At 38.9% G+C, this 22810-nt stretch overlaps 1 protein-coding gene across 1 annotated transcript in view; it reads left to right on the top strand.

Annotated features, from left to right (window-relative positions):
- Nucleotides 1-22810, top strand: part of SLC35F3 (solute carrier family 35 member F3) — a 161599-nt gene that overhangs the window by 70759 nt on the left and 68030 nt on the right. The gene's annotated exons all lie outside the window — the stretch shown is intronic.

Raw genomic sequence — 22810 nt, 5'->3', positions numbered from 1 at the left:
TTATTAATAGGGAAGTGTTTCCTTTGATTTTGATTTTACTCTTAAATGTAGTGTCTTTTACTAGAGTTATTGTCTTGGGTGATAAGATTATTTAATCCAAATTTGTATCATTTCATTACTTTCCAACTTGAGTTCAAAATTGTTGGTTTGGAATTGTTTAATTTTATTTCTCCGAGCTTCAGAGTGTATGATAATTCTTTCATTTGGGCAATCATACTTCTTGACCTCCTTTCACTGTCTGTAGTTGCAGGATGAAGTTGCCTCATTACTTGTCTTGTGCTGACCCAAATACAGTCTGAGTTACAGACTCCAAAACTTTTCATATCAGGCTGTTTATCAGGTTGACAGCAATACACAGTAATTTTCCTTACCTACTTAAATCTTTAATATTTAATAAATAGCATTGAAATGCTAAAAATAGTTCAGAATCTTAATGGCCATTTGAAGGCAGAAAGAACACGGGGAGAGACATTTCACTTAAGGCCATCTGACTTTCATAAAATGTTAATCATATGGGGTAAGACCCAGCTTGCATCTACATATTGCAACTCTGTATCTGACTGTCTAGCTTAGATCTGAATTTTAGATGTCTAGTGGAGAAAGCCTCCTAAAATAAGCACCTGCCTTCCACATCAAATGAATGGAAATCTCTAAAGTGCTCCAGAGGAGCACCTGTCTGCTTGAATTCAAGCATCTAAGTAGGTATTTATCTCTCAGCTCAGTGGTGAAATTGAAAAGGTAAATTTTGCTTTAGTAACTCAATAGGTAATCTCTCACCAGGTGCAAAAATGAAATGAGCAAGTGAATATCTGCTTATGCAACAGTCTCCCCTCTGGCATGTGTAGAAGAGAAGGTATGATTTAATCTGCTCACAATTCTACCTAGAAACACTACTAAGGGCATTTTACCTGATGCCTTTATTGGCGTAGTTCAAAAATTGTTATTTGTGAAAACTTGCTTTAGCTGGAAACTAGATAAATCAGAATAATTTCTTCTTAGAAAACATATTTGCCTCACTTCAAAGGTACCTTTAAAGGATATTTTCTTTCAAGTATTATTTATAACAATTGAACTATGGGCTAGTTCAGCAGCAATACCTGCATGTGACTTTCACCTTAAAGATGTGGAGGTTTTTTGTAATGGTCCAAATGCAGCACTGTCAGCAATCAGAATTTCTGAAAAGATTCTTGTTCAGAAAAGTTCAGAAAAGATTCTTGTTTGTGTTATAAGCTTGTAGTTTAAAAGTAACCTTTCAGCAATATTTTCCAATTAGAGATACAAGAGTTAATCCTCATCAAATTACAAGGAAAAACGTAGATAAACTTTAAAAATAAAACCATGAATCTTAGTAGAATTTCACATTGTAGTGGTATGAGGCAAATCTATTTTTCCAATGGGAGTGGACAACATGGCTTCCTAAGATAGTTATTTTGAATAGTTTCAGTTTGACATGGGCTAGCATTATTGACTTCAATCTGAAGTGATGTGGAAAAGTCCAAAGAACAAACCTGAGTTTTAAAATAAGTAATAGAAGAATACCTGTGATCAGAATTTGACTGATGTGTTCCTGTTACTTTGAACAGGTTTTGATATACAATTTTGCTACAGTAGTTATCAATTTTTAAAAAGGCTGTCATTATATAGAAGTCCATGAGCAAAGCACAAGATGAAAAGCAGTCTTGTGACCAGTGCTTCACCAGCAAAGCCCTGTGTAAAGGACAGACACCCTCCCTGGCCATGGCCAGCTGGCTGCTCATCACTGTAGACTGTCTGAAGTAGTTTGGTTATTTCCTGGGAAGAGGCAAGGGTTGATGGGTTCAGCACTGGGAGCTTGTTTCTGTCTCTTCCTTAATGCCTTTGGACTGAAAGGAGAAAGTACTTGAGTGAGTTGCATATATCAGCGGGGCTGATACGGGCCAGAAACGTGCTGCTGTCTTTCCAGAACCCTCACACTTCAGAAAAGAGGGCAGGAATATCCCCTCCCAATCCAGTGCATCCCTTTCCCCGCTTGCAGCTTCCCCACACTGGCAGGGGCATCTGTGTTGGTCAGCAGTGTCAAGGCTGGAAAGTGCAAGGACATATGAACCACACTATTATAAACAATACTCTAATGAATTTATGTTGTTTTTACTATTCCTGCTGTGCTCAAGAATGTTGTCCATACTGCAATTTCATGTTGCTTTCACATAAAAAGTGACAAATTTTTAATCTATTTACAAGATTAAATCAGCATTTCTTTTACTTCAGTAATTCTGTATTTATTTTAAAATTTCTGTGTTTGGAACGTTTTTCATGATTAAAGGTTGATTTTGCAATAAGCATATTAGATCTATGGAAATGTGCATCAGATCTATAGTCAGTTAAGATGATACATATGAAGCTTAAAAGTAAAACTATTGATTTGAAATGTATTGGAAAAGAAGCTATGTGGATGTTTATGAATTATGGATGTTTCCCATAGCTAAATATTGCCAGTAAGCTTAATGTTTCCTCTTTCACGTTTATTTCAGTTTTTATATCTGTTGTAACACATCCTAGGATTTAAATAACCCGAGTAATTTCTAAACAAGGTGTCATTGGTGTACTCAGTTCTGAGCTGAATGTCAATTCAAGTGTAGAAAGCAGCAGCTGTTAAAGGGGATTACAAAAGTCAATATTTAGACTATTACCAGTGTCTAATAAAGCTGATTGTTGAACACGTTCACTGGGTATATGCAGTGTATAGAAGAAAGGGCCTATTTGTCCTCAAAACACTAGAAAGAATAATATTGCTGGCAAACATTGTTAGAATAAATAGCCTTATGGCAGTACCTTCTGCTTGAGGAGTATGTGTGTTTATATGAAATTAATCAAATCATGTTCATCTTTCCCATTTTAATAGTTAAAACCAATTCTAATAATTCTTCAATAAGCACCTGCCTTTTTCTTATGTACTCTTACCCTTCAGTTATTGTAACTATATAAGAATCTTTGGCTCCTGAATTAGTCAAGGAACATTTCTCACCATGTTTCTTTGAAATTTTTGAGTGATTTTTGTAAGAATATTTTTTAAAGCTTTTGTATGCCTCTTACATGTTAGTTACATGGTACTAACAGCTGAAAGATGGATTTTTGGCCTGGCATTTGAAGTTAGTGAAGCACCTAAAGCTGCAGAGGGACACCTGTTGTTACTGATGGAGTTTTGGGGACCTAATCCTCTTTGATTTCCATTAATTTCAGTGGAAATTGGGGATATTATCAGCTTCTGAAGTTCCTCATCTATACATACCAGTACCTTCAGGCTTCTGACCTTTAAATATGTGATCCTCAAAGTACACTGTCTTCAGTAAACTCACCCTTGTAATTTTCTCCTTGAACTTAGGCACCCTAAATTATTTTCGGGAAGATCAGCATTACAGTTGCAATCGCTTGATCTTGCAACACTTCCCAGTGGGAAGATAAAATACTAACTAAGACAACAATATTAGGGTTTTCCTCTGCATGTCCTACTCGGTCCCATGTGGTACAGTGCTGACTTTTGTCCCACAAGGATGCTGTGCCCTGAGCAACGCGCTCTGGGGAGTGAAGGGTTTGCAGGAGCAGAGGATCACCAAGTGGGAAGCAGCCTGCACCTCTCAGGGGAGGGGAGGGTGGGTGATTGGGGATCACAGGTTACAGCCCCAGAAGCGAGAGGAAAAGAAGACAGCCTAAGTGGTGTAGAAATTAATAAAAAAGGGTGAAATTCACTTCCTGCTTAAAGGGCATTTGCATTCTACACAGAGCACATTCTGGTGTGCCTCAGCCCAGTGCTACCACCAGTGGCAATTTCAATAGCCTTCCATCTCTTCTTCACTGCAGCTGCAGAGCATCCCTGTGGTGCACTCATATGCTGAGAAGTAAAATGTATTTTTTATGTTTTCTACTGTAAAACAGAATTTCATTCAGTGACTTGTTTCTGTTGAATTGTCCCCCAAATTGTCCTGCTATGGAAGCTAAATCTAGCAATGCCTTTGTTTGATCTTCCATCTGTAGGCTGGGAATTTGGCCTTTCCCTATTACTAACTAAACAGCAAGCCATTTTCAGTAGTTCACAGAGCAGAACCCAAGTCATATGTGGTCTCCCCCAGCTCAAAAAAAAACTGAAAAGAGAAGAAAAGAGAAGAAAAGAAAAAAGGTATTTTATTTATTCCTTTCACACAAGTCTGTGAAATCAGAAAAAGTAATTTGGCACAAGAACAATTTTATATAATAGATTTCCAGGCTCAAAATAGTCTTCTCATAACATCTAGGAAGTGCTGCCGCCATTCAGTTCTTGAGTGTCTGTAAAATTCCAGTGAATTTAAAATCAGTAAAGGGAGGGAGAAATGTTCCTTCATCAAACTGGGTTAAAGGGAGGACCCCATTAAAAAAATCATGATACTTTGGCAGTTTCCTTTTAAGATTAAAACCAAAACTAGTTAAGTGAATAGGATTCTCAGAATCAACAACTCAGAAGTTACAATAAATAGTAATAGCTAAACTATTTGTGGCAATAAAATGCTCCTAAACCAACATATTTTAAGTCTCATGGAGAGCACTGGAATTCACTGTATAGACTTTAAGATCTCTGCAGACACGTTGCACCTCAGCTGTTAATCATGGACCAGATTTTTGTCAAAAAGTGACTTGATACAACATCAGACACAAGGAGTGTGTGTGTTACCACCAGTAGATCAGAGTCATAATGCTGAGTCTGAAGTATCTGGTTATGGATTGCTGTCAGGAACTTCAGAAAGAAATGTAACCAGTAGGTTCAGGTTGTGCAACTTCTCAGCACATTTGCAGAGAGGAAGGAGCACACTGTTGTGGTTTAAGTACAGGTCTGGGAGCCAGGAGGTCTGGATCTATTCGTGGCCAAGTGCTGTGACCTTGGATAAGTCAGGTTATCCTTTCTGGGCTCCTGCACATCCGGTATTATATCTATGCTTAGATAAACAAATTGCAAAGTGTTTCTATTGTGGTCACTACACTTCTCTTCTGAGGGCATCTTTGCCTTCAAGGCAATGGGAATGGTAGGGGATGAGCTGGATAAAGTTTTGGGTTTTTTCCAGGTTGAGTCAGTAACTTCTCCAAGTTCACATGTGACTAACTTCAGTGTTTTATGTGTCCTTCCTCCAAGAACTAAATGTCACCCTGCATGCCCCAGTCAGCTTTGGTGGGACTTGGCTGTTCTCCCCATGCAGCAAAACAGATGGGAATAAGTAATGCATGTCTAATATTTAATAATCTGAACTCCTTTCATGCTCTTCAGCAGCATGGAAGTCTGTAAACTTCCCTGCCAAAAGTAATGCCAAGACAAAGCAGTAGCAAGAATCCCTCTTATTTGTGGACACTAGAGGGCATTAGAGGAATATTTTACTAATACATATCTGTTGCAAAAAAAAAAAAGGGAAAATTAATTCCCTCAATCTCAATGGTATCATTAGTAATGCTTGCAGCTGGAGGGTTGTACCAGGAATTGACATTTAGGTGCTTACCTAAATTGTGAGCAATCCATCCATTACTATTCATACAACATTGCTAATCAAACATAACCTGTCTCAGGTGTTAGTTACAAAGGACACCGTAGGTTCTAAGATGTGACTAAATAACATAATTGTGGCTGAACAAGGCAAAAAAAGGGGATCACAAATTTGGTTGTTCATATTGTGGCTGATCACAGTCCCAACTGCTTCTGCACTGTGCTTCCAGATCAGGTGGTGGAGGAGAATTTGCACAGAGGTGGCTGCATCTTTCCCTTCTGGACACAGAGCAGGTAGAAATTGATATTTTGCTTTGTCTCTAGCCATGCACTGGATACTAATAGTGATGTAGAAAACAAACAAATAACCAAAAAACCCAAAACAAACAAAAAGAAAATCAAACAAAAAAAAGTCAGGAAAGCTGGATAACTAAAGCCACTGGAAGATGACAGTGTGCCATGTGCAGCTCTGGGGGGTGGCTTTTGTGCAGAAGGTAGTGGGTGGTTCTGATTTTATGCTACCCTGTGACAATGGGAAAATAAGAGCTGGAATGTGAAAAATAAGAGCTGTTTTCTTTACTGTCTGAGACAGGGAGCTATGAAACTGTGTCAGTATTAATATCTCAAAAGGTAGAGCAATATTTTCATTAGTCTGTTCTGCTACAGTTTTTCTTTCCTGCAGCAGTTCTGACAGATAGAACAGCAGCAGGAGAGAGTAAGATAAAAGGAATTAGTCTGAATTTTTACTGCAGGCTTTTCATCACAGAACACAAGTAGGAGGCAAAAATAATAGGAGCATACTGCCATCAGGTAGAAAATTAATAATGTAGAAAACTGCATAAGAATACACACGTTTGATGTCAGATGCTGTGTAATGGGGTTTGGCTCTCACTGGCGCTCATGGTTTTCAAAGAACAGCTGAGAAGAGGCCCTAATGCCTGAGCTTATTGCAAGCACTGATTATTGAACCTGAAGCAAGTTCTGGAATTGCTATATGAGTCACAAATTTTGAGTACATTTAGTTTATGAATGCATTGAACACCTGTACTGAGACACAGAAAACACTTCACCTCAGAAAGCTTTTGTCTGGTTGTCTTGATATCACCATCAATATATTTGTCTCCACGTCATTGTCATGACAGACTGATCTTAGCTGGAGTTCTCAGCTGTTGCTATAATCCAAAGACTAAATCCTGCTTCCCAGCAACCATGCCTGCTACTGTCTCTGTTTTAGGAGATTTAAAACTTCGGCAGTTCACAAGTCTGTGACCAGTGGGATGAATGGGCTTATTTTACTTGGAATTTAAAAGTAGGTCTCGATCATTCTCTGTTCTGCAAGTGTTGACAAACTCATCCTTTGCCTCTGCTAAAGAAGGTTTGACAGATGTGGATGCATAGCAGAGTACAACTCTCCTAAATTTACTTCTTACCAGGAGTGATTTTTTGCCTGTGCAGCTTAATCAAGAAACGACAACGGGTAGGTCAGCAGAAGTGTTTCCTGCCAGTATGACAGCCACACTGGGCCATTTTCTGGAAAAGTTGCATACTTTATGGACTAGATATTGTTTGACTGTCCAGACTGGTGCAATCATTCTGGTGAAGCCTCTGGTGTGTAGGTGAGGTCTCGCTGATGCCAGGGGCGGTACTGAGTAGTAGCAGATTTCCTTACTTGATTAGGACCTGGAAAGGAGAGGCAGGTGTTTCCTGGCATTCCTTTTGGAAGTCGGGAAGGAACAAGCACCAGATTTTTCTGGTACTAGAGCCCATGCTTATTAAACAGGGGACATCTCCATGCATAAAAGAAAAATGTGATACCAGCTCCTTTTTGCCAGCTTGCTCCAGCTAGTTCTGAGGACACAGATTTTAGCAAACAACCTGCCTACCTAGTCCCCAGAGGCCCCTGCTCCCATCTTTAGCTCATGCAGAAGCACTCATTGCTGCCATCCCTCCCCTGTCATGGTTCCCCCAGTTAGCATGGCTGACCTGGCCCTTGCACTGACCAAGCTTGCCCTTGCTCTGAGATGCCAGCAAGCCCTCAGTATCCTGCACAGAGGGAAAACAGCATTTTGCTCCATCTATGCAGTGCTGTGATTTTTAACTTCTGGGTCTGTATGTTTTAAAGATTTGTGTCCCTGTATAGCTGATCTTTCCCTTAAGTTACCTTGCATTTCATTGTAGCCAGGCAGTGCTGTTTAATTTTTCTTTCTTTCTCATACAGAAGGCTAAATGGTGATAAGCTCTTTCTCCCCTTGCCATCAAAGTCTGCTAGATATTTACCTACCCCTCAAATTGTAGTTCAAGTGTTTTTTTTCATCCTTAGGTTGTTAATAAGTTCCAAGTTGAAGCCTTTTCTCAGATGGCATTGCAAATGTTATTTTAATTACATACTGTTGCATTCATGGCATTTCCAGTGGGACAAGATTGCCTGCCCCAGAAATAAAGTGTGATTTACAGTAAAGACACTTAACAGATGTTGGTGTATGTGTCTTTGTAATGTCATATCTGCATAACTGATAGTGAATGCCAAAGAGAGCAGCAAAGGTTTCTTTCCTACCTTTGACTCTCCCACTATTTGGCAGAGGTGATCAGACAGCCTAGCTTTCAGAAATACTATTTTTGTATTGCACAGAAGCAAGGGAATGAGTCTTTCAGCTGGCATGAGCACTTGATGCCCATTTTTTATCTACTTGAACATGTGCAGGAAGAAAAACCATGGTAACAGAAACTGGTTATAGATGAAATGTCCTGGTGAGTATTTTTTTGAAAACAGTATTCTGAACTGTCTCAATAATTTCAGTTCCTTCTGTCTGTGGTGCTTTCATCAGATCATGTTCTGCAGTGTGGTTTTGCTACTGTGCATTATGCATTGCAGATTTAATTCCTATCAGAAAAGAGGTGCCAATTCATTTCCAAAGATGCACAGATGCAGGAATTAGATGACAGGAAAACTGAGATGACAAACCCAAACTAAGCAGTGCAGTCACCGATAGATTAAAAAATCAACTGTGATATGGCAAATCTTGTCCTGACATGAATGATATTTTGAGAGCTTCAATTGCATGAAGTTCATTCTGGTCACTATTTCAAATTAATTTTCCTCTAAACAATTAGACTGGGAATAGGATGTACCTACAGTAATATTGAGAGAGTGTTTCACTCAGTGGATTGTTGTTAAAGACCAAAAGTTGGAGTGCATATTGAAAGCAATTGGAATTGAAAGTAATTGGAAGTAAAACAGTAGAGTAGTGGGCCATATGGAAGCAGTTGTGAGTGTTATGAACAACTGATAGGATACAAATGTCTAATTTTGTCTCTTCCTCCAGTAAACACTTACAGAAGGAATCCAGCTTCAAACTGTACACTTGCTTTGTGTTAGCAATAAACAGCCATTTGTTAACAATGATCTGTTTTGATAACTCTGTTCTTTGACATTTCAGGGTTTCTATCTTTGAAAATGTTCGTCTGTCCTACCCAAACTGCAGTTAACTCTTCTCAAGTCACTTACAGAAGAGCTAGAAGCTCATCTCCTCAAATTCACTCATGCTGCTTCATAACCAGAATATTTAATAATCTAACTTTTAACATCTGCTACCCCAGGGTGGTTCCCAGCACAGTTAGCAGTGTGTCTGTATGGCTCAGGTATAAGGAAATGGGGCTTTTCAGCCCTTTACAACCTCAGAAAGATTGGAGGAAGAGAGGGTCAAGTTGCAAAAGCATTGATGTGAAATTAAGGGAAAGAAATGTAGTAGAAGAATGGGACAGGAATGAAAGGGAGTCATGTTTGTTTGTTTGGCTGAGGCAGAAAGGGGTCACACAGCAAACACATAATACAGACCATGATTTGCCAGGGGACAAAAGAAACTTTCCAAGGAAAGGAAGCAGGACCCTGCTTGACTTGTTGACTGGGTCAAAAATCAGGGATGAAGGCCATGATCAAAGGGCAGGCAAAAGACAGGATATAGGGAACTGTAATGCATAAATCCACCAGTGCGACACAGTTACGTGTTATGGGCAGTCAGGCAGAGGCTTCCTTGTCTCTCTCATGGCTCATTCTGATTACTGGAAAGTAAAGCCTGCTAGGCTGACTGTAACTGAAGGCAGCTGCTAATGCCAGAAGATTGTTCAGGATTTACAGCCTCCAGTGTTAAGTACTTGTGTAGCAATATTCCAGAGGAATACAGAGATGCATTAGAGAATTTTTTGGCACCTTCCTCATACTTGCAAGGTGACCAGAGATGGCAGGGCCATCCTAAACATTCTGTGTTTTCATACTGGAAGTTAGTCCACTGTTGTAACTTTTAACAATGCTTTGCACTTCCATGAACACTCACCTGATTCAAAGTTCCACAAAATAGTTAAGGAATAAGGGATTTATATTTCTTTCTGGTTGAAGGGTGAAATCATGAACAGAACAACAGTTACTTCCTCTGTTTAAATTTCAGTTGCTTTGTTTGAAACTGAAGCTCAAGACAGAAGGCTTTGAAGCTTACCTTTGGCTAGTTATTTTAAGCAACTTGTGGGCTGCAGCAGAGTAGGAGGGTATCACTGGCAAATAAGCTTTGTATTTTTGACAGGGAGACTTGTGGCATTTCAGTAAGTTGGAATCTTTTGCAGAAGACTGATATGTGTGGCAGCATTTCTGATGTGTGAGGTTCTTCATCTGGAAAAGAAACCCCTTCCTTTTGTAGTAAGGCATCTTTTGCATCATTCTTGCAGGATGAGAGAGGGAGACTTAATGGTTCTGCTCCTGTGCAGGCTGACGTCAGATAGCATGTCCAAGACACATTCCATAGGTTCTGCCTGATGATTTGTTGGCAATGTTTAAAAATTTAGGTTGGTGTAAGTTAGTTGTTCAAGGAGACTTTAAAATAAAATCAGGCTTGACACTGCTGGGCGAAGCTTTAACATAAGATAGCTGGGTTTTACGGTTTCCATGAACCTCAACATGTCAGGACAAATTATTCACTTGCACAATTGAAGTTTCCTCTTCCCCCTCCTCTCCAGAATACAGAAAACCTAAAAGGGAGCCAGCTTCCATTAGTCTGTCCATGTGTCTTCCCCACGAGGTCTGCAAGGGTTTCAGATCAAAACACATATGGAGAGTGTATGAGTCCTCAGTAAATTTACAGGAAAAACATGTCATTGTTTACTTCCTGAAATATAAAGTCACTTGAGACCTTAGGCAGAAAAGATTTTAACACAATTATATGTAATACAGTTATTCATACTAAAGATTTTAAAGTGGAAATTACCTGGAAAAGATTGTTGGTGAGGTACAAGGCAGAAGACTCAATCTCAAATGTCTGCCCTTTAAACTGTGCCAGCTCTGTAGAGCTAAGACAAATAAAATTTTAGATTGTGGTTTTCACCTGAAATGGATGAATAATAGGGCACAGACATGTATTTTAATAATCACTTTGCTATGACTCAGTAGCACTGGATAAGGAAAGTTAGAGATTCACTTGAATTCCGGACTTGGCAGTGTACCATGGCCTGGAGATGTGGAACAAGATGAAGGACACTTATAAAACATTGAGGGTTTAACATAGTTGCACTCAAGTGCCACAGAAATTAAGAGTTGAGGGCACTCATTCCTAAAAGCAGAACTTAGTTTAGGAATACATGCTTTTTGGGGGACGTAGAATTAAAAAATGATGACAGAAAAGGATACCATAGTGTATTTAAAATATCACAAATATAACCCAGGGCAATATTTGATAGCTTTTATCCTACAGACTTCACAACCCAGTTGAAACACGTTCTTCTTGAAATCTTTATTATTTGCTTAGTCATTGAATAATATGAGCCAAAATATATTATTAGCTGGTCATTAGGCAGTTTGGGGGGTTTGCTCCTATCCCACACACATATTTTTTTCATGTTACATATTCTTCCTACCTTATCAAAGATGACAAACTTATGAATGGGACCACTAAAATTACTTTTACTTCATGCTTCTAAAAATGCCTTCTTTTTAAATATACAAAGATGGGTGAGTAGTCCTTATTTTAAGGAGTGGAAGGAGAGGCTGCACATTTCAGACTGTTTTCTCACTTAGCATAACCATACTGCAGGTGTGCATGTCCTGTGTGCACTCCTAAGAAAAGTCCTTATTTACAAGATGTTCAGGGGAAGCTCTTGATGATGTCTGAGAGAAAACAAAGAGGAATGCATGGGGAACGGAAAAGAGATGTGCTGGTCTTGTCTGAAGTGCTCACTGGGTGTAACCCTTTCACGGGATGTGCATTGGATGAAATCCTTCCCCCACAACTAAAGCATTTCATCTTCAATGCAGACACAAATTTTACCCAGGAGCTTTTCCCACTGATGCTAATTACCTTTGGATCATTCTCTCTGCATGAAAAGATTGTCTGGGGAGTCAGTAGCAAGGTAATTTCCACTGCTAACAGCTCTTCAGAACAACTAAAACTCAAATCCCAATTTACAGTGTTTGTCTTTTGATGTTTTTAATATTGTCAGCAATGGAAGTGCTTCTACACTTTGCTGCCACGTACCCTACTTTCAAACTAATTGATGTACCCTGTACAGTTCAGAATAACTAAACTCTGCTTCTCGTTCCTCTTGTACAGAGAGATTACCCATTTATCTTCCAGCCTTACAAGTTTCTCCCCTTTTTCAGGTTTCTGTAATACACGTATCTTTCCATGCAAATTTTTTTTTTTTTTTTTAACCTGAGGGTCACACAAGGTGCTAAATGAATAATTCCTTACATACCCTTGCCTGTGAGGCAGGGCTGATTTCTCCCTAACACTTGGTCATAAGCACCTCCAGGGCTTTTGGGTCTCTTCATAGATACCAAGCTGCAGACACAGTGGGTTTCTGCACACTGCTTTTGGTCTGGATTCTTGCCTACCCAGGAATTAAGAAAACTCAGGGGCATTAGGTTGTCTCAAATCTGTTTCAAATATTAACCTAAAATACAAACCCCCCAAGTTCGTTCTGGTGAAGGGTGGTGCACCAATAATGTAAAACAAAACCAAAATGAGAAGTGGAAAACAGCAGTCTGCACTGTCAGAGTACACATCTGCATGGCAGCCAGGGCTCTGGGTGTGGACTTGGCAGTGGTAACCATGTGTCCTTTTGGCAGCAATCCCCTGCCCATGGAGTGAGTCTCCAAAACTACCCAGCACAACAGGCAACTTAGTTTGCCACTTTGATTTGCTTGGCTTTGGGAGCTCTCCTACTTTTTTGAATCTACTCTGTTCATCTTTTTAGGATGGATTCCCATCCTCTGTCGTCTCAGTCTTACCACCCACCATCAGGTAAATTTTGTGCTTATAAGCAAATGACTGAGATGAAGCAGCCTTTTACCTTTCTATCAGGCACCAAGCCCTGAAATAAGATGATCCTAATATAGCAAGTGAGGCCTTTCTTTCTCTCCACTGTGTTGCTTAATTAGCATGTTCTTTCAAGTTTTAATAGTCACTGCATTTTGTGAACTAATAACTGTGCTACTTATTCACAGTAACTACATTTCCAGGACTGTATCATATTTATAAATCATGTATCTGTAATATTCACTATGCTTGTACTAACAGACTTGGCAGCTTTCTGTTTGCTTTGGGTTATGGAAAGAGAGCACACACAATGCACAGCAATACAGATGATGCTCTTACCAGTACTCTCTCCAAGAACCATCGTCCTCCCACTTTCCATCAGGGGTTTGTTCCCATCACAGCGCTGTCGCTGCTTATGTGGCTTCACACTAATGACAGCCACACATGACTGCAGCAAATGCCAAATACACCTGGTAATACTGCAAGCAGATTGTCTTCTCTCAGCTCTAAAACGCATAACAAAGCCAAATCAGAACAATCTCAAGGTGATTGTAACAACCAGCCAAAATGGCTGAGTCAAGAGGAAAAGCCCTATCACAATTTGTGTGAAAGTCTAAAGCATTTTGGTGACTTAGAGTCCAATTGTAGTGATTTGACAATGATGTTTTATAAAAAGCAGAGCAGCAGTTTCTGCTGCCTTTATAGAGAGGCTCAAACTGAAGAGAAGTATTTGAGATAGGCCGTATCTTAATTGCAAAATAAGTCACTATACAGTATATCATGGGTTCTAATAATAATCTTCTCTTATTTGTTTATTATCATGCACCAGTTATGTATGAATGCAAGGACATTTTGAGGAAGCAAATAAAATTAGATGTTCTATCACTAGAATTACTTAAATAAATTTTTCAGGATTTTTTTCTCTCTTGCCTTCTAGTTCAAAATGACAGTGAGTTTTCTATAAATAGTGTGTCTACATGAAGATAATTTTACAATGCACTTTAAGATGTCATATGTACAGGTTATAAATACTATGTTCTGAATACCTACACAATTTTTCTATACTTCTCACAATGTTCTTTTATCTGGAAACCAGATAAAATGTATGGTAGCTCTTCACAGAGGAGGAATTCCTGGTGTAAATCCTTTGCTCTGGTTCCATCTCCACTGAAAACCTTCTACACTTTCCAGCACTCCCGATGGTCCAGTTCAGTGCTGAAAAGGTAGTGATTCACTGAATGCTTCCTTTTGTGGGACTTTTTTTTTTTCCTACAATTCAGCATAATAGACCAACTGGACTTCAGCAGAATGGAGCAACTGTGCACTTGGTGAGTTACCCAGAGTTGCCCAGGAGTAAGTTTTCCAGAGATAGCAGCAGTAGCTTCTCTGTTGCATCCTGTGGAATTTGGATCTTATCTTCAAGACCAGGCTGCAGATACCTTTCTCCTGGGGGGTCAATAGACATAGTTCACACAGTAAGCTTCTAGGCTTGTACAGATATGCTCAGGAAGGTCAGGACATCTCATACAAGTAGCAAACTGAGCTCCCAAAAGGGAAAACAGAATCTTTCTGCTTCACTCAAGCTCTTTGAACACATCTTTATCCTTATAGGATCTGAAGAGAAACCAGAGTATACATCCATAGAAGTAGCAGAGAGGGCAGTACTCAGTCACAAATTTTGCCTAAAAGCACTGTCAAATACTGCAGGAGTCTTGAGGTCTTCACCCAAGATAGCTGAGCAGGACCTTGTACTTGCAGAGCTTCTGGGTGTCTCGGTGCACACATCTCTCCCCAGATGCCTTGCAAGAGGCTTTGCCTGTGCAGAGAACTCATGCTTGGCCTGGGGAGCTGGGGGCACCTGTGCTCTGTCACAAATGGGTTTCCATATGCAGCACTTCACCCACATCTGTGCACACTTCCCTCAGCTGCTGCTGCTTGGAAGTCCAAGGTGTGACTTAGTCTGCTGGCATCCACAGCCTGACTGTAGTACCACTTTATTTCATCCTTTTGCTTCTGAGGAAGTAATTTATCTGTCTCAGGAGTTTTAAATCATAGGCAGGTGTAAAGTGAATGAAAAAAAGTGTTGTCTAGCAAAGCAATAGGCTCCATTCTTGATCATGAATATGAAAACATACTTATAAATAAGAATGTTGAAAAAGGAAGATGAGATAAAATCATATGTGTATATATATGTGAAATATTCTGTCTTCTAAACATTTTCTGAGACATCTCAGCTGTTACAGCTGAGGGCTAATCAAGAGATCAACATGCTGCATTTTAGAGTATAATAAATTGTGGGCGCTCCTTGCACAGTCTCTGCTTGGATTTTCTCTAATACTTAACAGTTGTCAGGATTACAATGTGTATAAATGATATGTCAGAGCAATTCTAGGACCTCTGCTTTCCTATTAATCCACTTAGGGAAATGTATTGTATTTGCAGCCTGGGTTGGCTGCAAATGTGCCTTAGACTTATAATGGATATAATGAATGTTCTTGTACTATTGTTCAAGCCTGTCTAGGTTGGACTGTGCAAAGCCTGTCTTCATAGCAGAGGTGACCTTTTACAACAGACATATCTTCCTGATAATTACATTGCAGTCTCTTTCTGTCCCAGACAGAATGACTGTAATGTAAACATTCCTCCTTTCTGTAGGCAAATGTGATTTACATGTTATGGAAGGCAATACCTGTACAGCATTTTGGTCTCATGAATTCACTTACAGGAAAGACAGACATCTAGCCAGTTCTCTGTCTCCCTTAACATTCAAAACATTAAAATGTGACTTTGTATTTTTGTATTTTCAGTTCCTTCTTTTCTTCCTTTGACTTCTGTCAAAGTTGTTGGCAGGATTAATCACATTAAATCAGACCACTAAAGTTAAAGAAACACTACCCTCCCAGACTTTCTGGCTTCCACAATGAAGTAGCGTAATTCTCCATAAGTATAAATTTCTTATTTATCACATTAAATTTCTCTGTTGTCCTCAGTTTTGACCAACTGTTCATGGACCAGCTTCAGCAGGAATAGGAGAAAACATGAGGAAGGGCGCGGCTTCGCGTTACTTTTCTCGGCCCCGGTCAGCTCTCGATCCTTCCGCAGGTGTCGAGGGCTGATTCAATCAGAATCACAGAGAAGGTCCAGAATGAAGAAGCGATGGAATGACAGTTATTTCATTTAGAGAAGGGTTAAATAGGAGAGACCAAAGTGAGTGCAGAGAAAATAAAAAAATGGCCGAGGGATCATGTTTCAGTCCTCTCCTGTTTGAATTTTCTCATAAAACAAGGAAAAAAGAGAATTGTTTTGGATTACTCAGCCAGTAAAACAGATAGGCAGCAGCTGTGAAACTGAGAGTAGTGTTTTTCACATGGGGCAAAACTGACCTGTAGGACTCCTGCAATGAAAACTATACTGAGACTGTGAGTTCAGCAGGACTCAGGAGAGGATGGGACTTTTTGGGTGGAGTGCAATGCAGTCCCAGCAACATTGAATGAAAGTGTTGAGGTTAAATATATGACATGGAGGGAAGGAGGTGAATCAGCATTAGTAAAGCAATGATGCACATTTTTAGCTTTTAATATCTACTTAAAGCCACTCAGCAAATCACTTTGTAAGCAGCGACAGAGCTCTGAAGATCTGCTCAAGTTGGTTAAGTTGAAGCTTCATTATTTGCTATTTTGATTATATGCCTGGGCACTTTCCTATAGTATGGAGCCTGAAATTGAAATGTGCTGAGGGGTAATGTCAACAGCAAGCATAATAAGCATGAAATTATGAACCATGCAATACAACAAAAAAATCACAGAATGCAAATGTCTCAAAAGGTGTAATATTTGAAAGCAGTCCTCCTATTGCCATTGCTTTGGCTTCAGCTGATGAGACATAGAACCTGCTTAATATACATGACTTTTGTCAGGAGTCATGGCATGTTATTGACGTGACAGATAAAAGTGTATGACTTAGAATATGGTATTTTATATGACTATAATAGAAATTATTTCGTTCTGTGCTCATTTTCCTTTGTTCTTGTGAATCTGAGACTCAGTTCAAGTCATTCTTGGGATCCATGGCAAATTCCTAAGGCTCCTTCACATTAAAATATGTACTGAGGAAGGAATGTCTGAAAAGAAAAATGAGAACAAATTAAAATAGGCTCTTGGTTGAGATTTATATTAAACCATTCTGACACACTCTTTTCTCTTATGTATTATCCACAGTTGCTTTGCCTTTCTCCTCCAGACATATTAGCCTACTCCTTCTTATTCAGCTTCTCACTTACTTAGGCTTTGGATTCTCATAATCATCCTCAGTGCTGAAGAGGAAAAAAATTTCCTGTGAGCCTGGAGGACCTTCTCTGTTCCCTTTCATCCGTCTGTATAATCTGCAACAGAAGGAGCAGTGATTCTAATTATGGAATTTCTGAAATCATTAACATTTTATAAATAATCTGTTTCTTCTTTGAGATGATCCTATTCCAGCAGCAGATACTCTGCTCATATTCTCCTCTTTTACTGGCAAATTGTTGAGGATTTGGCATTCTTCAACCTGCAAATAAGCTCCCTTCCCCTATTTGCTACATTCATGGGTACCATTTTCTGTTAATCTCTTTTTAAAATGAGGTTTGTTAATGCTGATGTGCAGCATATAAGCAGGCAGGAGACTATCAGAATGTTAGCAGATAAGTGAAAAGGGAAGCATTCTGTTTGCTCTTCAATACCTTTCACCTCAAAGTTGTGCAACTATTAAAAAAAAAAAAACAACTAAACAAGACAAAATGAAAAACAAAACAAAACAAAGAACACTTCCCCTCCCCCACAAAAAACCCCAACCCAACAAACAAACAAAAATACCCCCAAAACAATACCAGAATACCTGAAGGCCAATACTCTCAGCACTGATCAGGCAATCATTGGCAGTCCCTTTGGGTAGCAATTTTGTTACACTGCATACATTGTACTTGTTTAGAGTTGGAAATAAAAAAGGAAATCTAATTTCTCTAGGTGAAACACAGAAAAAATACAGCAGATTAAAGAACTTTCCCAAAGCTCCTGCTGATGGGTTTAAAGGAATGGAAGGTAGGTATGAAACGTAGAACCTAATGGCTCTGGTTGTTGCCAGTATATAGTGACATCTCACTACCATTTATAGCAAGGTTTTCAGTGAGTTTTGGTGACTTGCCTTGAAGCAGATAAAACAAATTTGAAACTACAAGCTGTCTGGAAGTGAGACCAATGTGGCTGAACTTGTTTTACATCTCTGCACACTGAAATGTAGTGATTTTACTGGTAATGCAATAGGATGTGGTGTTTCTTCAGTTACAGACTTTTTCTGTTAAAAAAAAATTCAATAAATGCAAAAACCCCAATTAATAGTAGGAGAAGTAAAAGTCACTGTGAAATAAAATGTACAAGGATTTTTTTTTCCACTGCAGTGACCCAGGAAAGGAATGATAGGAAGAAACAGGATATCCACACCAGAGATAAAAGGCTTTTCCAGTGAATGTAAGATGCTCATCACTACTTCTGGTGGTATTCAATGATTACAGCACATGATAAACAGATGATTCTACCATTAAGGGTGAATTGTTTAGGATTAGCAATTACATACTACAAAGTTATGTTTGATAAGATAGTGGGGAGATAGGGATGTAGCAAGATAAAAACAAATAGCTTGGCTCAATGCTAAAGTACTTAAAATGATCAGAAAGAGTGCCAATATCTAGGTGTTGGCTGCATTGAAAAACAACATCAGTTAGAACAGCTGTATGCTTACATACAAGATAAAGAAGACTTTAAGTAAAAGAACTTAAACCAGTCCTGCTCCTTAGGGATTGAGACAGTTTGCAATCAGACATCGACTGGCAGTTAAATTGGGTGAAGCTTGATGTGGGTGGTATGGATTGACTAAAATGTAAACAGCTTATTTTCTTATCTTTGTCTACATTATACACTGACAGGGGAGGAGGAGCAGGGTCAAAACTCTTCTAAGTATATAGCATTAATCTAGATGAAGCATTATTATTATTATTATTATTATTACTATATGACACAGACTAAAGCATAGAAATTAAGGGCGAATTTTCATCTAAATGTATTTGCCTAAAAGCTAGACTTTATTTTACAGAGTGATTATAAGAGTAGCTCTTAAATATAAGTATGAGAAAATTGTTCTGAGATCCTGGTTAACAAGCCCAAGAGCCTTTTCTCCTGTTTGATGGGCAAGAACTTATCTCAAGCTTAGTCATGCAGTGGTCTTGACTCCTTGTTGATTTAAAGCTGTGTTTTTATTCTTTCATCTATCTCACACAAGCCCTTCCAGGCATAGTTCTGCAACCTCCCTTGTTCATCCAAACAATCAGGAAAAGAGCACAAGATAAGCTTTTCTTATGGGCAAAAAGCAACCAAGGAAAAGCTTGTCAATTCCCATATAATGGTCTTGTGTCTGGGGAGTACATATGCTTTTTCAATTAAGGTTTCTAAGTTCCTTTAAATGCACTAGTTATGTCCTATACAGTGATTAAGGGCTTCAGCAAATAGGGCCTGAGAGGCCTTATAACCTTCCAATCTCCTATAAATGCATTTTCTTACTGATTTTCCCTTATTTTCTCTATGTGTCTGTTGTCATTGTCATTTTAATCCACTCTAGAAAGTCAGTCTTAGAGAAATGCCATTAGTGGGGGAAAGACTGAGCTATCAGCAAGTCTTATGCTTATTTCTGGTGAAGTGCTGGCTTATTACTAGTGGTGTCTGAAAGAGCCACAGAGCCTGGGCAGAGTCTAAGGCTTTATTTTTTTAGATCTCAGTGAGCAATACTCAGTTTGTAATTACGTTTTGCATTAGAAATGCCAATATCCAAGCTGGGTGTAAATTGACACTGAAGAGTTATTTCTTTCCAGTGAGTTACTACATGAAACAAGTATGAGTTATTTGCAAGGTGTTTTATACTTAGTTAATCAGGAATAAATTGCTTGGCTTTTGTGCTATTTATTTCCATCAGGTGGTATGGGATCTAAATTTATGTTTTGAAGCACTGATGGACTGCATTGGTGAAGGCTTTAGACTGTTATGTGAATGAAAAGCAATTGAAAAAATACATGCTGCTGCCTGAATTACACATATCTAAATAATAAAGCCCCAGCCACATTTGCCTCCTGCCTGTAACTGCAACAAAAAGTACTTGTGATTTTAATTACTTAAAGCAAAATTCAAGTGGTTTATTAATACCAACATAACCCTAGGACAGAATTATAGTAATGTTTTATATACACTTGGGGAGATGCTGTTGGAAATAACATGCAAGGTGTAAATCTGCTCTACTGCTGCTTCTCAGTGGAAATTTAACCTGAGATCCAGACCTTCATCTGCTAGGAGTCAGAGAGGGGAGAAGAACATGAATAGTCAACTCAGGGGGAGTTTCCTTGTTCCAGATCTCAGGAGAAAGTTTCTGCCATGGGTGCAGAGGCTGGAGCCTGTCTATGATAGAGGTTCAGTGCAATTGAGAGGGAGATGGATAGGCTGTCTGTGACCCTCAGGTCCCTTTTCCTATGATCATACAGGTGTCTGTCCAGTTCATAGCAAAGATCAGAGCACGCCTCATCCTATTGTGACAGCAGAAGCTGATGCTGCCCCAGGGTTATGGTAAGACCATTGGGTACCAGCCAAGAGAGCCTCTGATGGAGGGCAGTTGTCTCCCCATTACTTGTACTTCATATCTATGTGCCATACAGTGAATGCTCCTATGGAAATATCTGACAAGGCTGCTTTGTGTGACAAGAAGGACACAAATCAGCTGGATTCTCCAAAGGATTTGTCCTGGTGACCACAGTGAAGGGATCAAACTGCAGCTAAAGAACGAGTCTGAAGTCTCTTTGCACAAGGACACATTAACGCCTAACAACTAATTACAGAACAAGGAGCCTCCTTTTAATAGAAAACTGTGGGTTTAGTAGTGTGTTTTTTACTCTACTTGAAAGGGACGGGATCTGATGAATTCCCCTGCTCTATCCAAAGCACACATGGACTTTTCTCACAATAGGCAGTTGCTTCAGTTTTTCTGGATTAACCTAACATTCTTATTATTTCTTATTCCAAATATGTTTTGTATTTGTGTTCTGGTGTTTGCCTGAACTATCGTCCAGCTGTCCTTGGCTTATCATACCTGGCAGTCCTCACTTTCCTTCTTTATATTGGATTTTTCTACCTAATGCTTTGCCCTCTTTTATTTTCCTGCAGATTCCTAGATTAACATGACCCTCCCTCCAACTTCTCTATAAGCTAATATTTTTTGTTTGTCTACATTTTAAATTTGGCTTCCTTTTTGCTGTTTTATTATTACAGTTTTATCAGCAATGATAGTTCCAACACAGAGTGCATTGAGTGCAATAACAAAGTTCCCATTAATTCAAAAGAAAATCAACTGAGTCACGGGAATGTAAAACCATGTACGAAATCTTATTACAGATATCCCTGGTACTGTTAATTAATCATCCAGATTCATTCCCCAAAAGGATTACCCAAATCCAGCCTAGAAGTTGGGGGATTAATGACAAGCAGCAAGAAAGCTTTATAAAGAGTTGTCCTGTTATTGTGGGAAAGTCAGGGCTTATAGCTTAGAATGACACATCTTTGGTGCTCACAGCCATTGTCACATAAGCATGGAACTTGGAGTTTCTATTCCAGCATTTTTAAAAATTGCCATGACTATTTTAACAAGATTTGTAAATAATTTGCAGTTTCTGCTAGCAAGAGACGGCATGAACCCACTATAACTTCATTCATCTCATACTGCAAGGAGAAAAGGACAAGATCCACCAATGGATAATCACATCCCAAGGAAGGTTGTAGAAACGTTGCTTTTTTGAAACACTATGTAAATTGCAAACTTCTAAATGTTGGCAGGGATCAAGCTGATGAAGGATAAAAGCTGTGTATCATACAGAACCTCCACAAACAGCACATATATCTTGTGCCCAGGTAGGTGGGGAAAAAGAAGGTAGCAAATTCAGTTAATTACTGTAGTAAATTTATGTGCCATAGTACAGTGCCAGCTGAAAATAGGGAGAAGCATGAGAGTGACTGAGAGAAACCATCATTTTCTTCCTGTTTCTTTCCTGACCTCCTTCACAGATCCTAAGGCTATGGTTTCTGTATAGCTGCTGAAACCTAAGGCAATGTGTAAAACCTTCTCACCACTATCTGACCAGTATGTACAAAATATTTTAGAGCTAAGCTGAATTTCCTATCTGAATAATTAAACTTGCAAAGTTTTTGCTTATTTTAGATTAAATTCATCAAATAGAAAATATAATGTTACAATCCTGCCTTGTTTATCCAAAGTAAACTGTTGGAAAAATGCCTCCCATTGTCCTCAGTCTCAGCCCTCTTCTTAAAGGCTTCTTCCTGTAACAAACACACTGTTACAGTCTAAGTAAAGGACTGAATTTAATACAATACTCTTTGCTGCTCATGCATTCATCTGATATGGCTATACTTAAATCTGTGGAATTATTCTAGTTTTGCATTGTTATGAATCTCCTGACTATATCCATGGTCCTTCATATTAAGTACCTTCTTTCTGAAGGGACAGAGTAGCCCTCCTAACTTTCCAGCCACAACCTCAAGCTAGTTTCCTGTCTTTAAGCCTGCTCTTTTCATCAAAACTCCCATGACCTTGAACCAGCACAAAGGACTTATACTTTCTCTGTGTTGTTGCCCATGAATATCAGTCACTATACCTTTGCTGTAGGCATTCATCTTTGACATTGTGTTGCCTTGTTCAGCAATGACATTGCATTGTTCAGCAATGCACTTATGAGGATAAAATAATTCATTTTGTAAAGATGTTTCACTGTCATTTCAAAATGTTTTTTTGAAACAGAGTGAAAGCTCTGTTTCACTGTCATTTCAAAAATTCATATTTAACATGTGACCCAAAAAATTTAATTATTCTTGCACTAGTGATAAACAGCAGTAATAATATATTCACCCTCTGCACTAATAATAAAAGGCATCCTCTTCATTAAGAAAGGGTAATG

This window comes from Anomalospiza imberbis, chromosome 3 (genome assembly GCF_031753505.1).
Source record: "Anomalospiza imberbis isolate Cuckoo-Finch-1a 21T00152 chromosome 3, ASM3175350v1, whole genome shotgun sequence".
NCBI lineage: Eukaryota > Metazoa > Chordata > Aves > Passeriformes > Viduidae > Anomalospiza > Anomalospiza imberbis.
The sequence above is the reverse complement of the archived record's forward strand: the minus strand, read 5'-3'. Positions and strand labels throughout refer to the sequence as shown.